Raw genomic sequence first — 17,713 nt, 5'->3', positions numbered from 1 at the left:
CCCTGAAATCAGAGTTTCTGTCCTGAACCCTCGGGTTCCATTTTGTGAACGGCAGATATTTAATGATTGCCCTCACATAGGCCAATGACGAAGGCCAAAAACGAGTCTGAAGGACACATACACCTTTGCTGACTCCTCTGTGACCTGGGCAAACTGACTCCACTGCCTGAAGCCAAACCTGTTCGGCCAGTTCCTTTCCCAGTGGCCGAATGAGATTAGTATCAAGGCACAACATATCATAAACCTTTCATCACACACAAACCTTGCCTAATCTTACACACACCTGTCCCAGTTTTTTTCTTTATGACTTACTTTACGAGGAGGAGGTGCCGTTTTTATTGGGGGTCCGTCGATATCTGATGAAAATACTGGGCCTTGCCAGGCAATTGTTTGTGGGCTGGACAAACTGAAATATGGGCTTGTCATCATGACTCAGCTTTTTCTTTGTAGTGAAAATATGTGAATGGTCAACTGTAAAATAAGGAATGTTTGCCTAAAGCATAATATTTTGTACAAAAGGAGAAGGCTGGCTTTGTAAGATTGAGCAGTCTCCTGAGAATATACACCGTGTTGTACTTCTAGGATACCAGTTACTGGCTGCAGCCAATAAATTCGATCTTTGACTTCACCTAGAAGACTCTGTGTTTCTGTAGTCTAAAACAGGAAAGACTCGAAGTCTTTGGGTGTGTTCCCTGGCACCGCTGGGTTCTGAAAAACCCAGTACTTCAGTTGGCGCCCAGCGTGGGGCGATTTCAGCGGTACCGGTCCAAGCCAGAGGTTCGTGAGGAGCTTCGTGTGAAAATTCTGGAGGAAGGCCGCCACTTCTTCGACCCCTGTATGTCGACGTGGTCCGAAAGTCTTTGCTGCGAGGTTCCCCGCTTCCCGACGGCTACGAAGGACTGCTGCCCTGACTATCGCCCTGTTTTGGACCCTTGATGATTGGTAGAGCGAAACGATAGACGAGTCTTCTGGTGACGTCATCGATACCTCAGTTAAGTATAAGTGGAGCGTCTCCCAGTCCTTAGTTTGGTTCTTAGTTTGGTATCCCCTTTGGGATCATTTTGTTTGGAACTTGCAAGTACCAAAACCGAAGGACTCGTGTATTCACGAGACTATCGTATTCGATAATCCTTTGAAGTTTGAAGCTAGACTAGAGAGCGAAGATGCCTGGTCTTAGCAGACTTGGAAATTTGTTTTGTCTTGGTTGTAGTAGGGATTCCCGATTGGAGGACTTGTGTCCGGTTCCTCCGATTGGAACTCCAACCTATGAACTATATGTGAAACATGGCGTAGGCCCCATCGCATATAATGAAATATGGATCCGATACACCAGAAAGATTGGTGTTTTAAAATGGCCCCAATATGGTAGTTTTGACACAGAGATTTTAAATAATCTGGAGGTTAAACTTTTCAAGAAGAAAGCCCGGCCGGCGATGTTTGACTCTTATCGTCTATGGCGTAAGGAAGCCAAACAGAAGGAAATTAAATTAGCAAAAAGAAATAAGAGAGAAAGGGGTATTTTGATAATGCAAGCTGCTACGCAGTATAAAGATAACGAAGAAGAACAGGCAAGTGAGCAGTTGCACAGGCAACGTAAAATGGCGATTGATAAATGTTACCCAGTTTTGCCGCCTCTTCAGCAAGATGCAGCAAAAGAACTTGAGGAAGATTCTTTAATGTCACACTTATTAAGTTCGCCACCCCCTTATGCGCAGAGTGCTACAGCACCTCCGCAACCTTTAGTGGCGCAACCTCTGGTTGCTTTGCCCCTTGCTATCCAACAGCCGCCAGCTCCTCTTCCGCTGGCCCCATCTCCTCTGGTGCAGCCTTCTCAAGGGCCACTGACTTTGCTACCTGCTCTGCCTTTAACTCCTGCAACTTTTCCACCTGTTCTTGCTACCTCCCCTACTACTGCTCCTACTTTGACCTTTTCTCAGTCTGCTTTATCTCCCGTCTTGTCGACCTCTCCTTCTGTTCGACAGAGAATGACAAACACTGTTTCTAGTCGTTTCTCTCCTTTCTTTGGGTCGCATAGTACGACCCCTGATTCGGAGCGTAAACAGTTGCGTAGCCAACTGCCTGATTCTCGAGAGAAAGAGATATTGGATCATTTGGCACATAAATGGGTTACAGCCCCGATAAGATATGAGTTAGAATCCGTTATGGATGTCTTCCATCAATGGGAAGCACCAAAGCAGAGATATGTATTTGAGAAAATGTGTATTTTTCTTTGTGAAGAATTGGAGGAAAATGATTTGGAATCGAATTCGCCTGAGTTGTGTCGTGTACGGTTCGAGTTTGAAAAAGGCACGATTGTAGGTTCTGATGTTAAGAAAACAGTTGCGACATTTTTGTCGTTTAGGAGTGGGAGTATTTCTCAGTCGTTGTTTGAGTCTGATTTCTCTGTTAAGAAGAAGGCGAGACAATATCCCATGAGGGAAGTTCCCCCAGTTTGAAGAGAAGGGAACCAAAACGTTAATCCAGCCATTCAGCCACACTTTCAGCGTGTGTGGGTACATGTTCCATGGAAGCGAGCTAAAGTTTTTGCCCTTAAACAGACATTGCCTGATCCCCGTAAAAATCCTGCAGGGTATTATAAGGAATTATCACAGACTGCAAGCTCACGCATTATGAATTTAGCGGATATAGACATGTTGTTCGGGAATGTTGTTCCACAACCTTTATGGGGAAAGATTCGTCATGCCGATCATGATCAGGAGTTAGGTGATACATGGGTTAATATTACTGCTGCAGATGGCAGACAAGTTGGTGGTGCTAAACCCGAGCCTTTAGTTGCAGAACTCCCTGGTAGAATAATTACTTATATGAAGACTTTAATGCCTGCGATGCGTGTAAACTGGGATAAATTGTCTGCGTGTAAGCAGAAGAAAGAGGAAACAGTGTCTGATTTCTTTACTAGTTTTGAAGAAACTTTTGTCGACCACAGTGGTCAAGATATGTGTACAGAAGGTGGTCAAAGGTTGTTCGTTGACAAGTTTGTGCACAATTTGCTTCCCGAGTTGTGTAAGAAGTTGAAGGATTCAGAGAGTTCGTGGGCAGTTTCCTCTTCAGCACAGATATTGGCCACTGCGCAGTATTACGAAAATAGAGATAAGGACGAGAAGGATAGAGCAGACAAGAAAACTAAAGAGTTAAAAACGAAGGTTCTTTTACAGCAGGCGTATCCGCCTCGCAATAATCAGAGTAACTATCAGCAACCTCAACAGTTTCAGAGAAACTCACAAAGGTTCGAGTTTTCTCAACCACGTGTTCCTGTAGGTCCCAATCAGTGTTCATACTGTAAAGAAGAAGGTCATTTCAAGTATAGTTGTCCTATTTTGTTACAGCGTACGAATGGTACTTCTGGCGCAAGAAGTCGAGGTGTTCAACAAGCTCCTAGAGGTAGGGGACGTGGAAGTTTCCCCCAGAACGCGTGCTCCTTTCCACCTCAGAATTCGATGAATAGTTTTGATCAGCAGAATAACGCATCTGGTAGGACGGCTCAATACTATGCTGATGACTACTATGCAGAAGATGAGAATATGGAAGGTAATGATTGTTAGGACAGCCATAGACAAACAGAGGGAGTCATTTCAGTTCCAGTAGATAAGAGTGGACCTTATGTTAAGGTGATTACATCAGGTGTGTCAGAGCCTTTTCTGTAGGATACTGGTGCTACAAAGAGTTCTATTATGCACTCAAAACTCCCTGGCTCACCTTTGTCTGGCGAAATGAATGTTTCCGTAGGTTTTTCTGGGGCCCCGGTTAGGAACCCGATTTCTAGCCCTATGTCCCTTTCTGTTGGACCTTGTTTATTGGAAGCACCCCTTATTCTGACGACAGGTTGTGGTGAAAACTTGTTAGGATTGGATTTGTTGAAAAGATTGTATGCAACATTGTATTGTTCTCCTTTGGGAGTACAACTTACATTGGGTAAGAAAGTGGTCTCTCCGATGTATTTGTCAAAGGATAAACTTCCAACAGAATTGTCTTCTCTTCCGGATATTCTTTGGGCTACTGGCCCTAATGATGTGGGTCTTTTGGAAATACCGCCATATGTTGTGACATTGAAAGCCAATGTTAAAATGCCACGCATTTCCCAATACAAGATCTTTAGCGAAGGTGAAAAGGCGTTGCTAGCGATCATTTATGATTTGATTGAAAAAGATGTAATTGAAGAGACAAGAGGCAACGTTTGTAATAGTCCTGTTCTGCCTGTTTTGAAACGTACTGACCCTCCCCAGCACCTGTTTACAGGTTTGTGATTGATCTTAGAGAGGTAAATAAAATAGTTGTGCCACAGTTTCCAATTGTTCCTGATATCACTGCCCTGTTGACTATGATTCCAGCTTCTGCCACTTGGTTCTCGGTGATTGACTTGAAGAATGCTTTCTTCAGCATCCCGATTGCCGATGAAAGCAGGGATATTTTTGGCTTCAGCTTAGGAGGCCGAAGCTTCCGCTTCAAACGCGCTCCTCAAGGCTACTGTGAAAGTCCATCAATATATAGTCAGGCTTTGAAAACACAACATGATGCAATTGTTTTACCTGATGGCGCTACCCTTATTCAGTACGTCGACGATTTGCTTGTCGCTGCAGATACTGAGGAGATTTGTAAGGAAGCCACGTTGTCATTGTTACGTCATTTGTTTGATTTACATCACAAAGTGTCTCTTTCAAAACTGCAATATTGTCGACAAGAAGTGACCTACTTAGGTCATCTCTTATCGAAGGAGGGAAGGAAACTGACCCCAGAAAGAATTCAAGCAATTGCAAAATTTAGTGTGCCAAGGACACAGAGAGAAGCGCGTGCTTTCTTGGGCATTACATCATATTGCAGACAATGGATACCGAATTTTTCTTTGTTGGCCAAACCTTTGGTGGCATTAACTTGTAAAGATACACCGAATCCCATTCCGTGGTCTGAAGAGTGTCAGAAAAGTTTTTCAGAATTGCGTGATGCATTGTGTTCGGCTCCTGTGTTGGATACCCCCGACTACAGTCAACCTTTTACGTTGTATGTCCACGAGAGAGAGGGATGTGCGTTGTCAGTGTTGACACAGTCTTTTGGGGACAAGCAACGTCCATGTGCATATTTTTCGTTGACTTTGGACCCGGTAGCTAAAGCATTGCCGAGTTGTTTGAGAGCCACGGCAGCAGCAGCTGTTTCTATTCGACAGTCTGCTGGATTAGTGATGAATAATATGCTGATTGTGATGGTTTCACATGCAGTGGACACCTTATTAAACAGGACCAAGACACAGCACTTAACTAGTGCTCGATTGTCAGGTTACGAGTTGACACTGTTAGCGAGTCATGTGCACATTAAGAGGTGCACAGCGCTGAATCCAGCCACGTTATTGCCGATTTCAGTTGAGTCAGAGGATGTTGAAGAAAAACATGACTGTTTCTTTAGAACTGAAGAAGAGACGAAAGGGAGAGTAGATCTAAAAGATACTCCTCTTGTGAAGTGTGATGGAACCTTATGGGTGGATGGTTCATGCTTCAAGCTTCCGAATGGTGATACGACTGCGGCATAGGCTGTCACAACTTTAAATGCGATTGTTGAAACTGCACGTATTCCACATAATTCAGCTCAAGCAGCAGAGTTGATTGCACTAACGAGAGCGTGTGTGTTGTCAAAAGGAATGAAAGTGACCATATATACTGACAGCATGTATGCATTTGGTGTGGCTCATAGTTTTGGATGATTGTGGAAAGAACGTGGGTTCCTGACTTCGCATGGAGCTAAGATACAGCATGGTCAGTTGGTGAATGAGCTCCTTGAGTCACTGACCTTGCCGTTACAAGTTGCGATTGTGAAATGCAGTGCACACAAAAAGGTTACTGATGATGTTGGTCGTGGAAATGCATTTGCTGACGAAGTCGCAAAAGAAACAGCTAAAGATGTGATGAATCGAATGTATGTTGCAGGCCCTGCAAGATGGGTTGATGACGTTGGAATGTGTGAAGATACGATAGAGAGTGTGAAGTCTATTCAAGCTGAAGCTACAGAGGAAGAGTTGAGTGTGTGGAGAGAAAGTAGGGGTAAAATGGATGAAAATGGTTGTTCGGTTGAATTATCAAGTCAAGTCAAGTCAGAAATGTATATAGCGCGCTACATACCCAGAGGGTCTCAAGGCGCTTGAGGAAGGGATGGGAATTACTTGTCGAATATCCATGTTTTAAGTTGCTTTCTGAATGATAGGTGGTTCTGTGTGAGACGTAGGTGAGTGGGGAGTGAGTTCCAGGTTTTAGCTGCGAGGTAGGAGAAGGATCTACCTCCCATGGTGGTTTTATTGATGCAAGGAATGGTAGCAAGGGCTTGGTTGGAAGATCGTAGCTGGCGAGGGGGGGTGTAGAAGGAAAGTCGTGTGTTGAGGCATTCGGGTCCAAGTTCGTAGAGTGCTTTGTGAGCGTGGGTTAGGAGGCGGAAAGTAATCCTCTTATTGACGGGGAGCCAGTGGAGGTTTTTCAGGTGGCTAGAGATATGGTCTTTACGCGGGATGTCTAGTATGAGTCTGGCTGATGCGTTCTGGATGCGTTGGAGTTTTTTCTGGAGTTTTGCGGTGATACCGGCGTATAGGGTGTTTCCGTAGTCCAGGCGACTTGTAACCAGTGCATGGGTGACTGTTTTTCTGGTTTCGGTGGGGATCCAGCGAAATGTTTTTTTGAGCATGCGGAGGATGTTGAAGCATGAAGATGAGACTGCGTTGACTTGTCTGTTCATAGAGAGTGAGGAGTCCAGGATGATGCCCAGGTTCCGTGCGTGGTCCGTCGGGATGGGTGCTTTTCCAAGGGCCTCTGGCCACCAAGAGTCGTCCCAAGCGGAGGGGGAGGTGCCTAAGATAAGGACTTCTGTTTTGTCTGAGTTCAGTTTCAGACGGCTGTGCTTCATCCACTCTGCTACTTCTTTCATACCTTCATGTAGGTTGGTTTTGGCGGTGTTGGGGTCTTTGGTGAGTGATAGGATCAGTTGGGTGTCATCTGCGTAGGAGATGATGTTGAGGTTGTGTTGGCGAGCGATGGTCGCGAGGGGGCTCATGTATACGTTGAAGAGGGTGGGGCTGAGTGAGGAACCTTGGGGTACGCCGCAGATGACTTCAGTGGCCTCGGACTTGAATGGTGGGAGGCGGACCCTCTGGGTTCTTCCGGTGAGGAATGAGGTGATCCATTCCAGTGCTTTTCCTTGGATCCCGATGTTTTTGAGGCGCTGTAGAAGAGTGCTATGGCAGACTGTGTCGAAGGCTGCGGAGAGGTCTAGGAGGATGAGGGCGACTGTGTCTCCATTGTCCAGTAGAGTTCGAATGTCGTCTGTTGCTGCGATGAGGGCGGTCTCCGTGCTGTGTTTGGCTCGGAAGCCGGACTGTGAGGAGTCAAGGGATTTGTTGCTTTCAAGGAAGGCGGCGAGCTGGTTATTGACGGCTTTCTCAATGACTTTGGCCGGGAATGGAAGGAGCGAGATGGGGCGGTAGTTTTTGAGTTCGGTGTGGTCCGCTGTGGGTTTTTTCAGAAGGGCGCTGAGTTCGGCGTGTTTCCAGCTTTCCGGGAAGGTGGCGGAGTTGAGGGAGCAGTTGATGACGTCTCGGAGGTGTGGTGCTATGATGGAGTCTGCTTTGTTGAAGATGTGGTGAGGACATGGGTCTGTGGGGGATCCTGAGTGGATGGAGTTCATCAGGCGGATGGTGTCCTCGGTGGAGATTGGGTTCCAGTCGTTAAGGATGTTCGAGGGGGGTGAAGGTACGGCAGAAGATTGGGTGGGATGGTCTCCGGGTTGGTTGTCGAAGCTGTTGTGGATGTCTGCGATTTTGTTGTGGAAGAACGAGGGCTCATATCAGTGTGAAAGGGATTTGTAAGTTGTTAGCTCCAGTATGGCAAAATGCTGGAATTCTTAAGTGTGCAGAGAATGTGGTCAAGAATTGTATGGTGTGTCTGAAATACAATCCTGGTAGGGGATCCCCAACTCCAGCTGGTCATTTTGCACCTCCAACGTATCTGTTCGAGCTTTTGCAGCTAGATTTCATCCACATGGAAAGGTGCAACAATTTGAAATACGTACTTGTTGTTGTTTGTGCCTTTTCAAGATGGGTAGAAGCATATCCCCTAAAAGACAACACTGCCTTATCCACAGCTAAAGCCCTTGTCAAATAATTTTTCCCTAGATTTGGAATGCCGAGAATGGTCTGGAGTGATAATGGGAGTGAATTTGTGGGTCGACTGATGAAGAAAGTATGTGAAGGGCTAGGAATCCAACAAAAATTCCACGCTGCAAATCACCCCCAATCAGCTGGACTAGTAGAGTGCTATAATGGCACACTAAAACTTAAATTGGCCAAGATTCAAGCGAGCTCTGGTCTTAAATGGCCTGACGCTATGCCTTTAGCACTCCTATCAACAAGAATGACTGTGCATTCACGAGTGGTACTTAGTCCCTACGAAATTGTGTTCGGCCGCCCGGCCAACATATGGGGAGTGCCAAGGCCAACAAAGTTCAGTGAAATCGAACACCCTGTTTTGCTTGTATTCAACAAAGCCAACACAACCATCGCACACCAACTACGGAAGGTCATCAACATCTCCTTCGAGACAACGACATTCCCAGAAAGCTAGAAACATGCATGAATCAACGCCCTCCTCAAGAAGCCCAAGGCAGAACCCAAGGACCTCAAGAACTTCCAGCCCCTCTCCCTGCTCCCCTTCCCGGCGAAGGTCATCGAGAAAATTGCCAACATGTAACTAGCCCACCACCTCGAGGACAACAACATCTTAGACCCGTCCCAGTCCGGATTCAGACGTAACCACAGCACCAAAACCGCACTCATCGCCGCCACAAACATCAGGCACCAACAAGACAACGACGAAACATCAGCCCTCATCCTCCTGGACCTATCAGCCGCCTTCGACACGGTCTGCCACCGCACACTAAAGACACGCCTCCAAGAAGCCGGAATCCAGGAAAAGGCCCACAACCTTCCTCTCTGGCAGAACACAGAGAGTCCGCCTTCCACCCTTCCGATCCGAAGCCACCAACATCATCTGCGGCGTACCCCAGGGCTCATCCCTCAGCCCGACCCTGTTCAACGTCTACGTGGCCCCCCTCGCACAAGTAGCCCGCCAGCATGACCTGAAAATCATCTCCTACGCCGACGACACCCAGCTCATCCTCTCCCTCACCAATGACCCGCACATCGCCAAAACAAACCTCCACGCGGGAATGAAGGCCATCACCGAATTGATGAAGAGCAGCCGTCTGAAACTCAACTCGGACAAGACAGAGGTCTTCATCCTCGGACTAACCCCCTCTGTCTGGGACGATTCCTGGTGGCAAACCACACTGGGAATGGCACCGTCACCCAAAGACCACGCACGCAACCTAGGATTCATCCTCGACTCCTCCCTCTCCATGCCGTAGCAGGTCAACGCCATCTCCTCCTCCTGCTACACCACCCTCCACATGCTCCGCAGGATCTACAAGTGGATCCCGTCTGAAACCAGAACAGTGACCCAAGCCCTCGTCAGCAGCAGGCTAGACTACGGCAACGCACTGTACGCAGGAATCCCGGGCAAACACCCACAACGACTGCAACGCATCCAAAACGCAATCGCCCGCCTGATCCTCAAAATCCCTTGTCGCAGCCACATCACCCCCCACCTACGAAACCTGCACTGGCTCCCGTCAACAAAAGAATCACCTTCAAGCTCCTCACCCACACACACAAAGCACTCCACAACACTGGACTAGCCTGCCTGAACAGCAGACTCAGCTTCTACACCCCCACCCACCAGCCCCGCTCCGCCAGCCTCGCCCTCGCCGTCGTCCCCCCGCATCCAACGAACAACTTCTGGTGGCACATCCTTCTCCTTCCTCGCCGCCAAGACCTGGACCACCCTCCCGGCCCAGCTGCGGTAGACCCAAGACCTGCTCACCTTCAGAAAGCTCCTCAAGACCTGGCTCTTCAAGCAGTAGCGGCACCCCCTCCCCTCAGCACCTTGAGACCCTCACGGGTAAGTAGTGCGCTTTACAAGTATTCTGATTAATTGATTGATTGATTGATCTTTTTTTTTTTAAACATTTTTTTTGAAAAAAGATCTTTTTAATTTTTTACTAAATTTCCACAGCTGCCAATCATAATGCAGTAATCTCAAAAGAAAGATTTATATACTATATATTAGTAACCACTGCCTACCCATCACTGCCCTTTATTCTCCTCAAATATGGCCAGCACCATCTTGACTGCCTCTTTTTTGCTGCTCAGCAGCCAAAATAAATGCGGAAGTATTTGAGTGCAGACGTTATTGTAGGACTGCGCCCCTTTTTGACATGGTCACCCCTACTTTATCTAGTATTTGATGCGATTTTGATGGAAGTGCATTGGGTTCCTGCTAACCAGGTTCCCATTGCCAGATCTCTTTCCCAAAACTGTTCAATTGTTTCCACAAATGGCAATACCTTTAGCACCCTCTGTAAGTCCTTAGTAAATGGTACCCCTGGTACCTAGGGCAAGGAGGCTAAAGAGGGTACCTAAGGGCTGCAGCATATATTGTGCCACCCTAAGGGACCCCTCAGCAAAAACATTCGCACTGCCACAGCAGGCTGCATGTCTTGGTGCAGACAAAAGTGAAAACACCACATCGCTCACCTCCCTGTCTGCCATGACAACATACACTGCATGCAGTGTAGGTAACTCACCCCACAGCAGGACTTACAGCCCTAAGGCAGGGAGCACTATGCTACATGTGTGGACATATCTGCATGAGCAGATATGGCGCTGTGTTGGTCAGTTCCATTACTGCCAGTAAAAGTGAAGCCGTTTTAAGTACATGTGCAGAACACTGGTGAAAACGAGTTCCCCAACTACATGATGGTATCAAACATCTCGTATTAATACGCCCACACTGATTCCAGTGGTGATGTATTAATACATGCACCCAGAAGGCACCTTAGAAAACCTACCAACTACTAGTGTGCTACGCTGACTGGTCCTAGCCAGCCTGCCACCACTAACAAGGTTCTGGCACCCAAGGGTGAGGGGTTCTGTCTCAGGAGGTCAGAAAAGAAGCCCGCTCAGGCAGAGGGTGTTCACAACCCCTCCCACAGGATGACCTTTGAATTAGCATTCCAAGGCAGGGAGCTTCAAAGAGCCACCGCCTTTGGGAACCTGGCTTCGCTCACAGGAGAGGATGCTGATCCCTCTTGGCCAGGGTCTGCTCGGCGCCTGGACAAGGTGGAAAATCTGTAGTCAGACAGGTGGGTTCACCTTCAGGATAAATCCGCCCCTAAGATGGGCTACCTGAGTGAACATGAAATCTCAGAGTCATCTTTGTGATGACAGAATTAGGAACTCTGGGACAGAGGTATGCCCACTTCCATCAGGACTCTTTGGCTACTACACTTCACTCCCCTAAATCTAGTATTTAGGAGAGTTCCTGGCACCATGAAATCAGATCCTGATGACCTGAAACAAGAAGACGGTTCTGAAGATTCGCAAGAAGGAACAGAAGACACTAACTGACTTGGTGCCAACCGGATTGCTGTCTGTGACAAATGCGACAAAGACCCCTTTTCCTGCAGCTCCGTGTCTCCAGAAGCCTGAGAGAAGTGCCAGCACTTCACCCACGAACCAGGATCGCCCAAGGAGCAGCAGAGCTGCTTCCCTGCTTCCTGCAGGCACCCAAACAGGACTCCGGACCGATCCCCGTAGATGAACATTGGGCACCAGATGCTGTATTGCACCTCTGCACCCGGCCGCCCTAGTGCCCCTGGGGGTGACCTGTTGATGCTGCCTTGGACCTTTCCCCATACTCACCTTAAGTCCAAGAGAGTGATCAGGTGAGTCGCTGTAAAGAACTTGTATGCAGCATTTGTTTATCCTCCATAGGATAGCATTGACGCTTATGAAAATTGCACTGTTACCTGATCGTATTGATTCTGGTGCCTAAATATATATCAAGATATGTGTTATTTTTATAAATTGGCGTGGCTCTCCTTATTGAGTCATGTGTACCATTTATTGACTCTGTGCGTGTATCGCAGATGTCTTACACTCCTCTCTGATAAGCCTAAGGCTGCTCGACCTCACTACTCCCTAGAAGAGCACCTTGAAGATTGCTAAAGCAAACCCCGTCCACTCATAAGGGAACCCCTGGGCTCCATGCACAGTAGACCTCTTTTTGGTATACTTTATAAAGAGCCAGTTTCCCACAGTTATCATTCATATATCTGGTTGTGGTCATATCTTCTTATATAAGCTTATGTACGGTGTATTTGCTTCTTGATTAATTCTTTTATTTGATTGTTAATGTAATTGAAAGAGAAGCTGCTACACTTGTCTGCCGAGCGATGCAATCGGTGGAATTGCCACAGCGTTTCCATCTGTGGAGCAGTAGATTTGGGTCAGACTGTCAGGATCACTTAGCTGCGCCTACCTAATATGTTGAACTACGAGTCCCATCAGCCCGGTGTGTATTCCTGGTATATAATTAAGGGCGGGACCAGGAGACTTTGTGCGTGATTTTGGTTTGTTAACTGTTTTGTCTTTCTCCACCATTTGTTCCTTTCCTGAGTTCCTGCGTTGTGGAGGTCTCCTTGCTGAGTTGCTGTCATTCGGAGATTCCTTGGTTACGCGCTAATTTCAGCTCGGGTTCTCGAGCGCTGTGCTTGCCTAGTGCCTTTCCTCTGGGCTCTTTGCTTCCGGGTCAGTTCTCTTCGTCTCTAAGGTCGGCTGGTGAGTTGGCCGAGTGCTTGCTGCATAACGGAGTGTGCGGAGGATTTTCCAGATGTCCTAAGCATGAGTAGAACGCTTTCTGCCTTGTTTTGAACTTAAAGTACACAGTTGTGGGTCTTTCTCCGGCCACGGCAAGTCTTCATTTTTTTCGAATCGTGAGCGGAGCGCTGTGGCATTGCTACGCGCTGCCGTTATGAAGTCACACACAATCTGGGGGAATTAGGAGGTTTCATTTGCATGTGCCAAAGCGGAAAGTAGTGGGTTGTTCTACACTTTGCCGTAATTGGAGACTGGTGTTAGGTACATTTGTTTTCGAATACAAAAGGATATATGTACTGAACTAAACAACGGAAGATAGTAGTAGGAGGCTACATCTTACCGTTTGATTGAACTGTTTCTCTGTTATCTTCGGATCGGGTGATTGGAACCCTTTTCTGATGACTTTGGATTTATGTTGTTTTGGAAGAGATAAGGAGAAGGATTTCTCTTTAAGCTGGGAACAGTTTCAAAGGAGCATCATTCCAGTATGAACTTTAATACTAGGGGGTGCTTTTTCCAACTGATATGTTACTAATGAAGTATTTCACAAATGTGTATGGGTCTGAGGAATAACTTGTCTCTTCTATCTTTAGGGATCAGGAACGTGTTCAGTTCTATAGATATACATACAGCAGCTGGAGGGCAATTTGGAAGACTTGAGCCAGGTGAATAGAGAGACATTAGCGAGAATGAAATGAGAGTAGTATTTCCTATGTGTAGTATAACATTGGTGTGTTTTCTCTTTCAGCTATCCCTTCCCAGCTGTACCCTTCCGTCCCTCCCTTTTTTCTTTATTTCCCTCGCCCGATCACTCGAACACCCTGTGTATTTATATACCAGGGTGTTGGTGAGGTCAGGAGGTGGAGCCTATATTGCTACAATTGGACCCTGCGGAGTGCACCCTGACACAGACTGCACCCTCTCTGATCGGAGGAGCGTACCCTCTACTGCCTGCTTTGATGCGCGCGCCCAAGTGTGCCCTCTCTGATCGGCGGAGCGCAGTCTTCTACTGCCTGCTTTGATGCGCGCGCCCCAGTGTGTCCTCTCTGATCGGAGGAGCGTACCCTTTACTGCCTGCTTTGATGCACGCGCCCCAGTGTGCCCTCTCTGATCGGAGGAGCGTACCCTCTACTGCCTGCTTTGATTCGCGCGCCCCAGTGTGCCCTCTCTGATCGGAGGAGCGTAGCCACTACTGCCTGCTTTGATGCGCGCGCCCCAGTGTGCCCTCTCTGATCGGAGGAGCGCAGTCTTCTACTGCCTGCTTTGATGCGCTCGCCCCAGTGTGCCCTCTCTGATCGGAGGAGCACAGTCTTCTACTGCCTGCTTTGATGCGCGCGCCCCAGTGTGCCCTCTCTGATCAGAGGAGCGTAGCCTCTACTGCCTGCTTTGATGCACGCGCCCCAGTGTGCCCTCTCTGATTGGAGGAGCGTACCCTCTACTGCCTGCTTTGATGCACGCGCCCCTGTGTGCCCTCTCTGATCGGAGGAGCGCAGTCTTCTACTGCCTGCTTTGATGCGCGCGCCCCAGTGTGCCCTCTCTGATCGGAGGAGCGCAGACTTCTACTGCCTGCTTTGATGCGCGCGCCCCAGTGTGCCCTCTCTGATCGGAGTAGCGTACCCTCTACTGCCTGCTTTGATGCACGCACCCTAGTGTGCCCTCTCTGATCGGAGGAGCGCAGTCTTCTACTGCCTGCTTTGATGCACGCCCCAGAGTGCCCTCTATGATCGGAGGAGCACACCCTCTACTGCCTGCTTTGATGCGCGCGCCCCAGTGTGCCCTCTCTGATCGGAGGAGCGTACCCTCTACTGCCTGCTTTGATGCGCGCGCCCCAGTGTGCCCTCTCTGATCGGAGGAGCGTACCCTCTACTGCCTGCTTTGATGCGCGCGCCCCAGTGTGCCCTCTCTGATCGGAGGAGTGTACCCTCTACTGCCTGCTTTGATGCGCGCGCCCTAGTGTGCCCTCTCTCATCGGAGGAGCGCAGTCTTCTACTGCCTGCTTTGATGCACGCGCCCCAGTGTGCCCTCTCTGATCGGAGGAGCGTACCCTCTACTGCCTGCTTTGATGCGCGCGCCCCAGTGCACCCTCTCTGATCGGAGGAGCGTACCCTCTACTGCCTGCTTTGATGCGCGCGCCCCAGTGTGCCCTCTCTGATCGGAGGAGCGTACCCTCTATTGCCTGCTTTGATGCGCGCGCCCCAGTGTGCCCTCTCTGATCGGAGGAGCGCAGTCTTCTACTGCCTGCTTTGATGCGCGCGCCCCAGTGTGCCCTCTCTGATCAGAGGAGCGTACCCTCTACTGCCTGCTTTGATGCGCGCGCCCCAGTGTGCCCTCTCTGATCGGAGGAGCGTACCCTCTACTGCCTGCTTTGATGCACGCGCCCCAGTGTGCCCTCTCTGATCGGAGGAGCGTACCCTCTACTGCCTGCTTTGATGCGCGCGCCCCAGTGTGCCCTCTCTGATCGGAGGAGCGTACCCTCTACTGCCTGCTTTGATGCGCGCGCCCCAGTGTGCCCTCTCTGATCGGAGGAGCGCAGTCTTCTACTGCCTGCTTTGATGCGCGCGCCCCAGTGTGCCCTCTCTGATCGGAGGAGCGCAGTCTTCTACTGCCTGCTTTGATGCGCGCGCCCCAGTGTGCCCTCTCTGATCAGAGGAGCGTACCCTCTACTGCCTGCTTTGATGCGCGCGCCCCAGTGTGCCCTCTCTGATCGGAGGAGCGCAGTCTTCTACTGCCTGCTTTGATGCGCGCGCCCCAGTGTGCCCTCTCTGATCAGAGGAGCGTACCCTCTACTGCCTGCTTTGATGCGCGCGCCCCAGTGTGCCCTCTCTGATCGGAGGAGCGTACCCTCTACTGTCTGCTTTGATGCGCACGCCCCAGTGTGCCCTCTCTGATTGGAGGAGCGTACCCTCTACTGCCTGCTTTGATGCGTGCGCCCCAGTGTGCCCTCTCTGATCGGAGGAGCGTACCCTCTACTGCCTGCTTTGATGCACGCGCCCCAGTGTGCCCTCTCTGATCGGAGGAGCGCAGTCTTCTACTGCCTGCTTTGATGCACGCGCCCCAGTGTGCCCTCTCTGATTGGAGGAGCGTACCCTCTACTGCCTGCTTTGATGCACGCGCCCCAGTGTGCTCTCTCTGATCGGAGGAGCGCAGTCTTCTACTGCCTGCTTTGATGCACGCGCCCCAGTGTGCCCTCTCTGATCGGAGGAGCGCAGACTTCTACTGCCTGCTTTGATGCGCGCGCCATAGTGTGCCCTCTCTGATCGGAGGAGCGTACTCTCTACTGCCTGCTTTGATGCACGCGCCCTAGTGTGCCCTCTCTGATCGGAGGAGCGCAGTCTTCTACTGCCTGCTTTGATGCAAGCGCCCCAGTGTGCCCTCTATGATCGGAGGAGCGCACCCTCTACTGCCTGCTTTGATGCGCGCGCCCCAGTGTGCCCTCTCTGATCGGAGGAGCGCACCCTCTACTGCCTGCTTTGATGCGCGTGCCCCAGTGTGCCCTCTCTGATCGGAGGAGCGTACCCTCTACTGGCTGCTTTGATGCGCGCGCTCCAGTGTGCCCTCTCTGATCGGAGGAGCGTACCCTCTACTGCCTGCTTTGATGCGCGCGCCCTAGTGTGCCCTCTCTCATCGGAGGAGCGCAGTCTTCTACTGCCTGCTTTGATGCACGCGCCCCAGTGTGCCCTCTCTGATCGGAGGAGCGTACCCTCTACTGCCTGCTTTGATGCGCGCGCCCCAGTGCACCCTCTCTGATCGGAGGAGCGTACCCTCTACTGCCTGCTTTGATGCGCGCGCCCCAGTGTGCCCTCTCTGATCGGAGGAGCGTACCCTCTACTGCCTGCTTTGATGCGCACGCCCCAGTGTGCCCTCTCTGATCGGAGGAGCGCAGTCTTCTACTGCCTGCTTTGATGCGCGCGCCCCAGTGTGCCCTCTCTGATCGGAGGAGCGTACCCTCTACTGCCTGCTTTGATGCGCGCGCGCCCCAGTGTGCCCTCTCTGATCGGAGGAGCGTACCCTCTACTGCCTGCTTTGATGCGCGCGCCCCAGTGTGCCCTCTCTGATCGGAGGAGCGCAGCCTTCTACTGCCTGCTTTGATGCGCGCGCCCCAGTGTGCCCTCTCTGATCGGAGGAGCGCAGTCTTCTACTGCCTGCTTTGATGCGCGCGCCCCAGTGTGCCCTCTCTGATCGGAGGAGCGCAGTCTTCTACTGCCTGCTTTGATGCGCGCACCCCAGTGTGCCCTCTCTGATCGGAGGAGCGTACCCTCTACTGCCTGCTTTGATGCGCACGCCCCAGTGTGCCCTCTCTGATCGGAGGAGCGTACCCTCTACTGTCTGCTTTGATGCGCGCGCCCCAGTGTGCCTTCTCTGATCGGAGGAGCGTACCCTCTACTGCCTGCTTTGATGCGCGCGCCCCAGTGTGCCCTCTCTGATCGGAGGAGCGTACCCTCTACTGCCTGCTTTGATGCACGCGCCTCAGTGTGCCCTCTCTGATCGGAGGAGCGCAGTCTTCTACTGCCTGCTTTGATGCACGCGCCCCCGTGTGCCCTCTCTGATCGGAGGAGCGCAGTCTTCTACTGCCTGCTTTGATGCGCGCGCCCCAGTGTGCCCTCTCTGATTGCAGGAGCGTACCCTCTACTGCCTGCTTTGATGCGCGCGCCCCAGTGTGCCCTCTCTGATCGGAGGAGCGCACCCTCTACTGCCTGCTTTGATGCACGTGCCCCAGTGTGCCCACTCCGCTTTGTACGAGCGATAAGCCGATGGCCGAGCTGTGATAATTAGATCCACAAGACACGTTCAATACCACCTCATACACTGATCGGGGAACACTGAGGGCCTCATTTACCAAGGATTGGCATACAGCAGCATTGCAAGTCTTTTTTGTTGCCCTGCTCTGCACCAATCAAAAGAGCCGGAATGCACCGTACAGGACACAGTGCATTACTGGCCGTTCAGGCA

This window comes from Lissotriton vulgaris, chromosome 1_2, assembly GCF_964263255.1.
Source record: "Lissotriton vulgaris chromosome 1_2, aLisVul1.2, whole genome shotgun sequence".
In the NCBI taxonomy this organism is placed as follows: Eukaryota; Metazoa; Chordata; class Amphibia; order Caudata; family Salamandridae; genus Lissotriton; species Lissotriton vulgaris.
This window is presented reverse-complemented; position numbering follows the sequence as displayed.